Source organism: Haplochromis burtoni, unplaced genomic scaffold (genome assembly GCF_018398535.1).
Source record: "Haplochromis burtoni strain Fernald_Lab_line unplaced genomic scaffold, NCSU_Asbu1 Contig_394, whole genome shotgun sequence".
Classification (NCBI taxonomy): domain Eukaryota; kingdom Metazoa; phylum Chordata; class Actinopteri; order Cichliformes; family Cichlidae; genus Haplochromis; species Haplochromis burtoni.
Genome location: NW_024582755.1, coordinates 530,498 through 537,799, shown reverse-complemented (window position 1 = coordinate 537,799; position 7,302 = coordinate 530,498). Strand labels below are relative to the sequence as shown.

At 41.2% G+C, this 7,302-nt stretch overlaps 1 long non-coding RNA gene across 1 annotated transcript; it reads left to right on the top strand.

Annotated features, from left to right (window-relative positions):
• Positions 1 to 6,338: 6,338 nt before the first annotated feature.
• Positions 6,339 to 7,289, top strand: LOC106633756. Its single transcript, XR_001337115.2, has 3 exons — positions 6,339 to 6,591; positions 6,833 to 6,892; positions 7,230 to 7,289. It is a non-coding gene; the product is annotated as an uncharacterized LOC106633756 (long non-coding RNA).
• Positions 7,290 to 7,302: the final 13 nt, after the last annotated feature.

Sequence of the window (7,302 nt, the reverse complement as noted above, 5' to 3'; positions counted from 1 at the left end):
TTAACTGAACAAACACACACATCCACACATGTGCAATAACACTAAGTGCAATAATCTTTTCTGGCATCGTTGTATTTTTACTCAGTTGTATATAGCATTCGTATTCTATTTTATTCTACTGTATATAGTATTTTATTTTATTTATTCTATTCTGTACAGCTGTGTACTGTATTTATTCTTATTGTATTCTAATTTTTGCCTCATAACTTTTGCACTGTCCACTTCCTGCTGTGACAAAACAAATTTCCCACGTGTGGGACTAATAAAGGTTATCTTATCTTATCTTATGTCAGCAGAGATCAGCCGGGGGACTCGAGTCTCCTTCAGTCTCTCCACAGACGGGTGATGAAATGTTTCTCTGTCTTCCAGCTGCTGCTTGCCAGTGCCATGTGTGTTATCATATGATGATTGTACTGCTCTTATTATTCATCACGATCAGCATGGCTGTTGTTGCCTGGAGAAAAGGTAGATCAGAGGCTCAGAGCCACTGTGACTCATCATGATTTAGATGAACCACCGTTAGTGAAGATGTCTGCCTGCCTGCACATCTGACTCTTTGCTCAAAGACGTTGAATTACAAAGAAGTCTGTAGGAAAAAATAATCTAATGATTAACATCTTAGCTTCTACATTCAAGTCTTAAAGGTTACAACATCAATTTGTCCACAAATTTATATTTTATTCCACAAAAGGAATAAATGATAAATGAAACACGATATGATCATTTATCTGTTTGTTTGTGACTTTCGCAGTTCAGCAGATACAGAAACAGGAGCCCCGCCCAGCAGAAGCCAGAAACCAGAACGGTAAAGACTGAACTGGGATCAGCATCTTCATCCAGTTATGTTGTAACCAGCATAGATATGGCACATCTGTCACAGACACACCTGAGAAACAGAACGCAGCTTCCCCTCAGTGTTGGACGGCGGTGATGTTTCTGTGAGCTTCCTGTAAACTGATGCTTGCTGTCCTCTGGTGTTTCCTCGCAGGGTTGTGATGGACGTCCTGCTCGGCTCTACAGTTTCTGCCTCTTCCTGGACACTTCAGCTAATTTGGCTTTTTCAGTTCACTGGTTTTCATTTAAATAATCCACGAATCATCTTCATGCTATTTTGTTGAAAGAGAAAAAATAAATACATTTTCTCTGCATCACAAACACTTTGTCTGCCTTTATTTTCACTTTCTTAAGAAAATCAAATGATGGGATTGTTTTTAGCTTGAATGCTAACTCAGCTAGTGCTACTCTGGAGGCCTTAAACCAGCCAGACATTGGTCTCTCTATGTAAACAGATTAAATATATAATGTACTCAAACCCAAAGAGGGGACTTTGCTGGAATGCAGCCATCGTGTATCATGTGATCATATCATCATATCACATGATTTAACCTTTGAGGTTCCTGTCTGGACTAAGTGGGTGTCCGGTCTAAAGACCTGTTTTAGTAGCTAATAGTTAAGTGTATAACTGATAAAGAGGTCCTAGTCCCTGATCCTATGAGTCTTACCCAGTAGATGATGCAGGGTTCTGGTGGTGAGGGAACGCGCCCAGAACTAACTAAACCATCCAGATGTTCTCCCTGCTGACCTGTAAGAAGAACATCAGTAGCATCAGTCCCACCTGTTAACGGTTCCCCTGTTGACCCTGGTGCTCGTGGTTCCCCCTCACTTCATCACATTCTCTTTGTTATTCTCGACATGAAGAATTCACATTCTATCACATGTGGGTATAATTAGCTTCATGTTTCAGTCACTTTATTACATTTATCTTTGTCACATTTTCACATGAACATTCACTGTTTTCACTTCAGTCACAGAGGAAAACACGAATCTCTGTCTGTGGATCACCGTTTATTTATTTTATGTAACTTCTTTTATTAAGTCGAACAGTGAAACAGACACACACACACACGGGCCAGCACAGGGCCACCACTGTGTCTGCAACTGGCATTGTGCTGGCGCAGGTGTGGGCCACATCTGGCAAACCAGACCTGGGCCACCAAAGGGCCGTCATTCATTGTGGTATGTGGGTCATGTGTAAGCACATTGTGTGGGCCAGATCCGGGCCATATCAATTTTGCTGTGTGGGTCAATTAGCACCCTTACTGGGAGTTAGCAATGGCAAAGCAACACTAGAAATGTGGACGAGGGTTGTGAAGATGTTTGGTGAAGTATGAAAATAAGGGTTATATTAGGGTTAAAGTCGCATGTTGGGATCATCAGCTTTTTTAAACATTGGTTATTGTTAATTCACATGTGATGTCATCACACACACAGATATGATAAATGCCTGGAAAATGCAGCTGTATTATCACTGTGGGTAATTCGACTAACTGGCAGGTGTTTGTATACTGACACTCTTATTTTTGGGTTTGTAACTTTCAGCTTTTGGTTCATGTTTGTCCCGTCTGTGTCCATCTATGTGTCATCAGCGTCTCGTCTGTCCTGTCATGTCTCCATGTCTGTTTTGATTCAGTTATGACTCAGCCCACCACGTGTAATAATAATAATCATAATAACTTTGTTTATAAAGCGCTTTCAGACAAAGTGCTGTACAGCTATTTGAAAGAGACAAATAAATAAAAGTGATGCAAAGCAATACAAGTTAAAACACAATAACAAGTTTAAACATAATAAAAGTTAAAAACGCTAAAAATCAAAAAAACTAAAAGGCAAAGAATTAAGACATGTAAGACCGGGTGAACAAGAGGGTCTTCAACTTGACTTTAAAAGCTCCACAGAGCAGCCTGCCTGATATCTGGAGGGAGGCTGTTCCACAAAAAAGGGGCACGAAAAGAAAAACACGTTTTTTTCTGGCTGTAGGAACCTTTACAAGGCCAGAGTCCTGAGATCGGAGCGCACGGGGGGAGCATAAGGGTGCAAAAGATCAGAGAGGTATGAAGGTGTCAGTCCGTTTAAAGCCTTGTAGGTGACCTTAAAATCTGCTCGAACCTGACAAGGTAGCCACATACAGGGGTGATGTGCTCAAATCATCCTCCTGTAAATATATGACTGCGTCTGCCTCGGTTCATTGACTCATCCTCGCTCGTTGTAGGGGAAGTTTCAGTCCGTCAGTTTTTCTCACAGTCACTTCAAAGTTATCTTCAGCTAGTCACTTACTGCGCTGCCCTCTCAGTGTTTTGTATTTGCTTTTTGGTTTTCATCGCCTTTTTCTTATGCGTCTCAGCCGATCTGCTTCCCATCAGAGAAAGTCTTCTGTCCAGTGAAACTCTGGACAGTCACATGCTGTATCAGCCAGTGTCTCCACTGTGGCTCCATACGAGGCTCAGAAACAAAGACCATTCAACAAATTTACAGTATTCAAAGTGTTTGTTGTCACGATGCTCTGAACCTTTGTTAAAAGCTCTCTGAGATCAGACTTCAAAGTCATGATGATGCTACATGATAACAGCTCAGTCATTCGTGACGAGCCTCGCTATGGCGCCGCAGTGACACGTTTTTCCACCGATTACCGTCTTAACTTGATGTTGGTGTGACACAAAATGTGTTTTCATTTATTTCCTTTAACTTTCTATGTTTAGATTGTGATCACAGTCATTTCTTCAGTTTTTCCATAAACAGCTTTTTCTAAAAACTCCCTTTGTTACGAGTCAGTGGTCAGGAAACTAAAAATGGAAGCGTCCTTGGATGTAAGTCTTACATGATGAGAAATATGATTTCATACTGAGCTCTAACAGGAACTTCATCAGTGCTCATCAACCACAAAAGAAGGCCGGCCCGTACGGGAGGATGAGCTTAGTTCCTCTTCCAGCAGAGATAAATGCCGGTCAACCTTCTGCAGATGTCCGAGTCGTGACCATGATGAGAGTGAATATCTGCTGCTGCCTCTTTGCCTTTTTTCTGGGCTGTAACATCACAGCAGGTAAGAACATCTCAGAGTTTCATTCAGATAATCCAGCAGCCGTTCTTTACATGTCAGTATTAACCGGTGTATTTGTATATGTCGATCTCAACATGAAATACAGCAGACTTCAAACCCATTTACACCTTGGGAATATTTGAGATGTTTGACTGGAAAAGAAAATCTATTAAGCTCAGTAGAGATGTGTTCAGGGTCAAAGTTGAGTTTGGGTTTAACCCTCGTGTTGTCCTCAGGTCATTTTTTCGCCATCAAAAAATTGCTTTTATTCATCAAATGGTCTGAAAATAACAGGAGCTATTGAGCACTATGCTATGCATGACTGGAATAAGTTTTAAGTAATTTGATTTATTTATGGGGTTTTTAATGGATTTACTAACACCTGTGGTCCTCAGGGGTCAAAAGTGACCCCAAAGTGTTGCAAAGGGTCACGCTGTCACACCAAACTGCTTTCAAACATCTTTGATCTTGGATCACTGATGTGTGGGGTCATGCAAAGGTCATAACAACCACAACAACAACAAAACAGGCCGCACAATGAGGAGGCAGGTCTACATTCAGTTCAATTTTCTTTATACAGCACCGAATCACAACAACAGCCGCCTCGATGTGCTTCATATTGTAAGGTCGACCTACACATACACAGAAAGTATTTTTACCATGTTGTGTAATGACCAGTAGAACAATACACATATCGTCCTCTAATATAATGAGGAGGAAGAATCAACATGTTACCTATATTTGCAGTAATGTGAGGAAACACTGATCTGGTCTTCTAACCTTCCCAGTGACAGACGATGCATGACTCTCTCATGTGCCTCAGAGAAAGATGATCTACCACAGTCCAAGCACATGTGCCAGGTCCCATACTCCTTCAGCTGCTTTTCTACTCGAGTACTGAAAGCATTACACACAGTGTATTCTGCTTGTATTCTGCTTTTTAACGTTCACATGCTGATGGATGCATCAGAGACCAAGTTGGGGTTCAGTAACTTGCCCAAGGACACCTTGGTAAGAACTCCAGACTAGAGCACACAGAGTGAACCAACAACCATCCAATTAGCAGATGACCTGCTCTACAGCCAACTCAATGATGAACAAGGAGGGACAACAAGAGAGGAAGAAAAATGGACCGAATGCAGCTGTAGGCATATGTGGGTGTGTTGATTCTTACTGCCGCGCATCCAGTAGAGTCGCTACGGCCAGTTTATGACATCCTGAGTCTGGTAGAGAAGTTTTAAAGGTGACACAAGATTAATCACAGAAGCACAAAAAGGATATAATTTCTTGATAAAGACACAATAGATGATCATCGTTCATGACACAAACGTGCTCCCATTTGAGGTGCATGGAACAAGTGGGTGTTCCTCCTGCTGTGATGTAAGATCCTGGTACTGATGCGACTGTATGAGCACCAAGTCCCCTTCAGAGGACTCTGTCCAACAGAACATCCAAGGAAACCAGGGAACTTTGAGACAAAAACATGGGCAGCATGTGATGCAGGTCCAGCTGTACATGGAACATGCTAGTGTACGATGGCAAACCATCTGTCCTGCAGTCAGGACACGCGAGTTGTGTGATGTGATTATTTGCTGCCAGTAAAAAACTTGAAGTAGTTTAAAAACAGCTTTCTAAATTAACTTTGACATAAACCCGTCTGTGATCATCTGTTAAAGCAGCCGACTCTGGATGTGAAACGATCCTCACGATAACTGATGATTTAATTCATTTTTTACCCGAAAACAAAGAAAAGTTTATTTAAATGAGGTTTTATGAGACTTACATTTGTAATGGAATAAAGAAATAGTGTCAAAATGTTTGAATTAAGTTTTAATTAAAAGTGGGGGAAAATCCACTTCATATTAATTAAGTATCAAACCAGAGGGGGACATTTTGAGCCCAGAGGACCACAGCTGTGATTATGTGCTGCCAAACCTTCTCACTAAAGTTAACACACAGCCCTCTGTGGTTAGTCCGATAGTCAAAATAATCTAAACGTTTCAATATGTTTTATCTTGTACTGTTTATAAGATTGAAACCTGCAGTCAGCTGAGACTGAAGACGTCACCTGATGACGAATCGTTTCTCCCACAGAACGCTACGTCCAGATGAACACAATCAACCTTTGGAGATTTCAATATTTTGTTTTCGCTCAAAAACAGAGTGTACTTTATGTAAATGAGGTCTGGTGGCCCTAAATTGCAAAATGAAAGGTACATTTTGTGTTAATGTGTTAATCTTAAGTAAAACTAAGGTGTGAAACTGTATTGATTGAAGATTTGTACTTTAAAAAACACTCAAATGACGTTGGGTCCTTTTTGACCAGGACATTATCAGGGTGAACTTCGGGATCACACGGTTGTTTTAAAAGCATCTTTCAAGACAAAGCAAGAGCCAGTGTAGGTACATATATACAGTATATATAATGTATATGTCTTTTGCAGGAATCAAACATGATATCATCAGAAACAAGGAGTCCGTCACCCTGCGCTGTCCTCACCCTGTGGAGGGTAAGGTGACGTGGAGCAGAGAGAACAGAGGAAGGATAGTTGACATACTCACCGCTGACGGTAACAGCGTGAGAAGACTCATCAATGACACACGATTCATGTCATCAGCTGATAAGTGGCTGATCATCCTGAGGCCTGCTGCGTCAGACTCTGGGAGATACCTGTGTAATAACAAACCAGCGGTGCAGCTGACGGTGATCTCTCCAGGTAACGTCACACTTTGTCACTGTTGTTCTGTTTGTGTCTGTTTTCAAAGATCAGGTTCTCTTCAGGGCCTGTGGGAATTAAACAGCACGAGCGCACACCTCCATCACTTTAATGGGTTAAATAACAGTCCTGCACATAGATGGCACATCAGGGTCAAAGTTTAACCAAGATTAGTTTTTATAACCATGAAAAAGTAACATGAGTGAATTCAGTTAACTTGATTAATCTCATCATTTTACAGGACAATCAGCTTCTACACCCTTTCCAGCAAACGCAACATCAGCACCACCCACAAACTCAGGTATCACTGAAATCACAAAGTTTCACAGATTATTGAACATAATCAGAGTAAAGCGAGTCTCTGCCACCACAACACCAGCTGTTTCATGTCCAGTTCAAACAGAATGATGTCAGAGACTTTAATCTGTTTGATCCTGATTTGTAACTAAAGCTGTCACACGCCGTGATAATATAGAACAATACACGTTAAAGTATTTCTCTGAAAACCAAAATCTAAAGTTAAGTGATGATGATGACGTGTACAAGCTTGACTGTCCCACCACAGACTGGGTCTCAGCTCTCGACAGTTCATCACTTTTAAAAATGCTCTTTTGTTTTCTCTTCCTTTTCCTCTGAAGACCAGCAGCTGCTTCTTGGGTTGATTTATGGAACAGCCGCTTCATTCATCTGCATCATCATCATCATCATCAT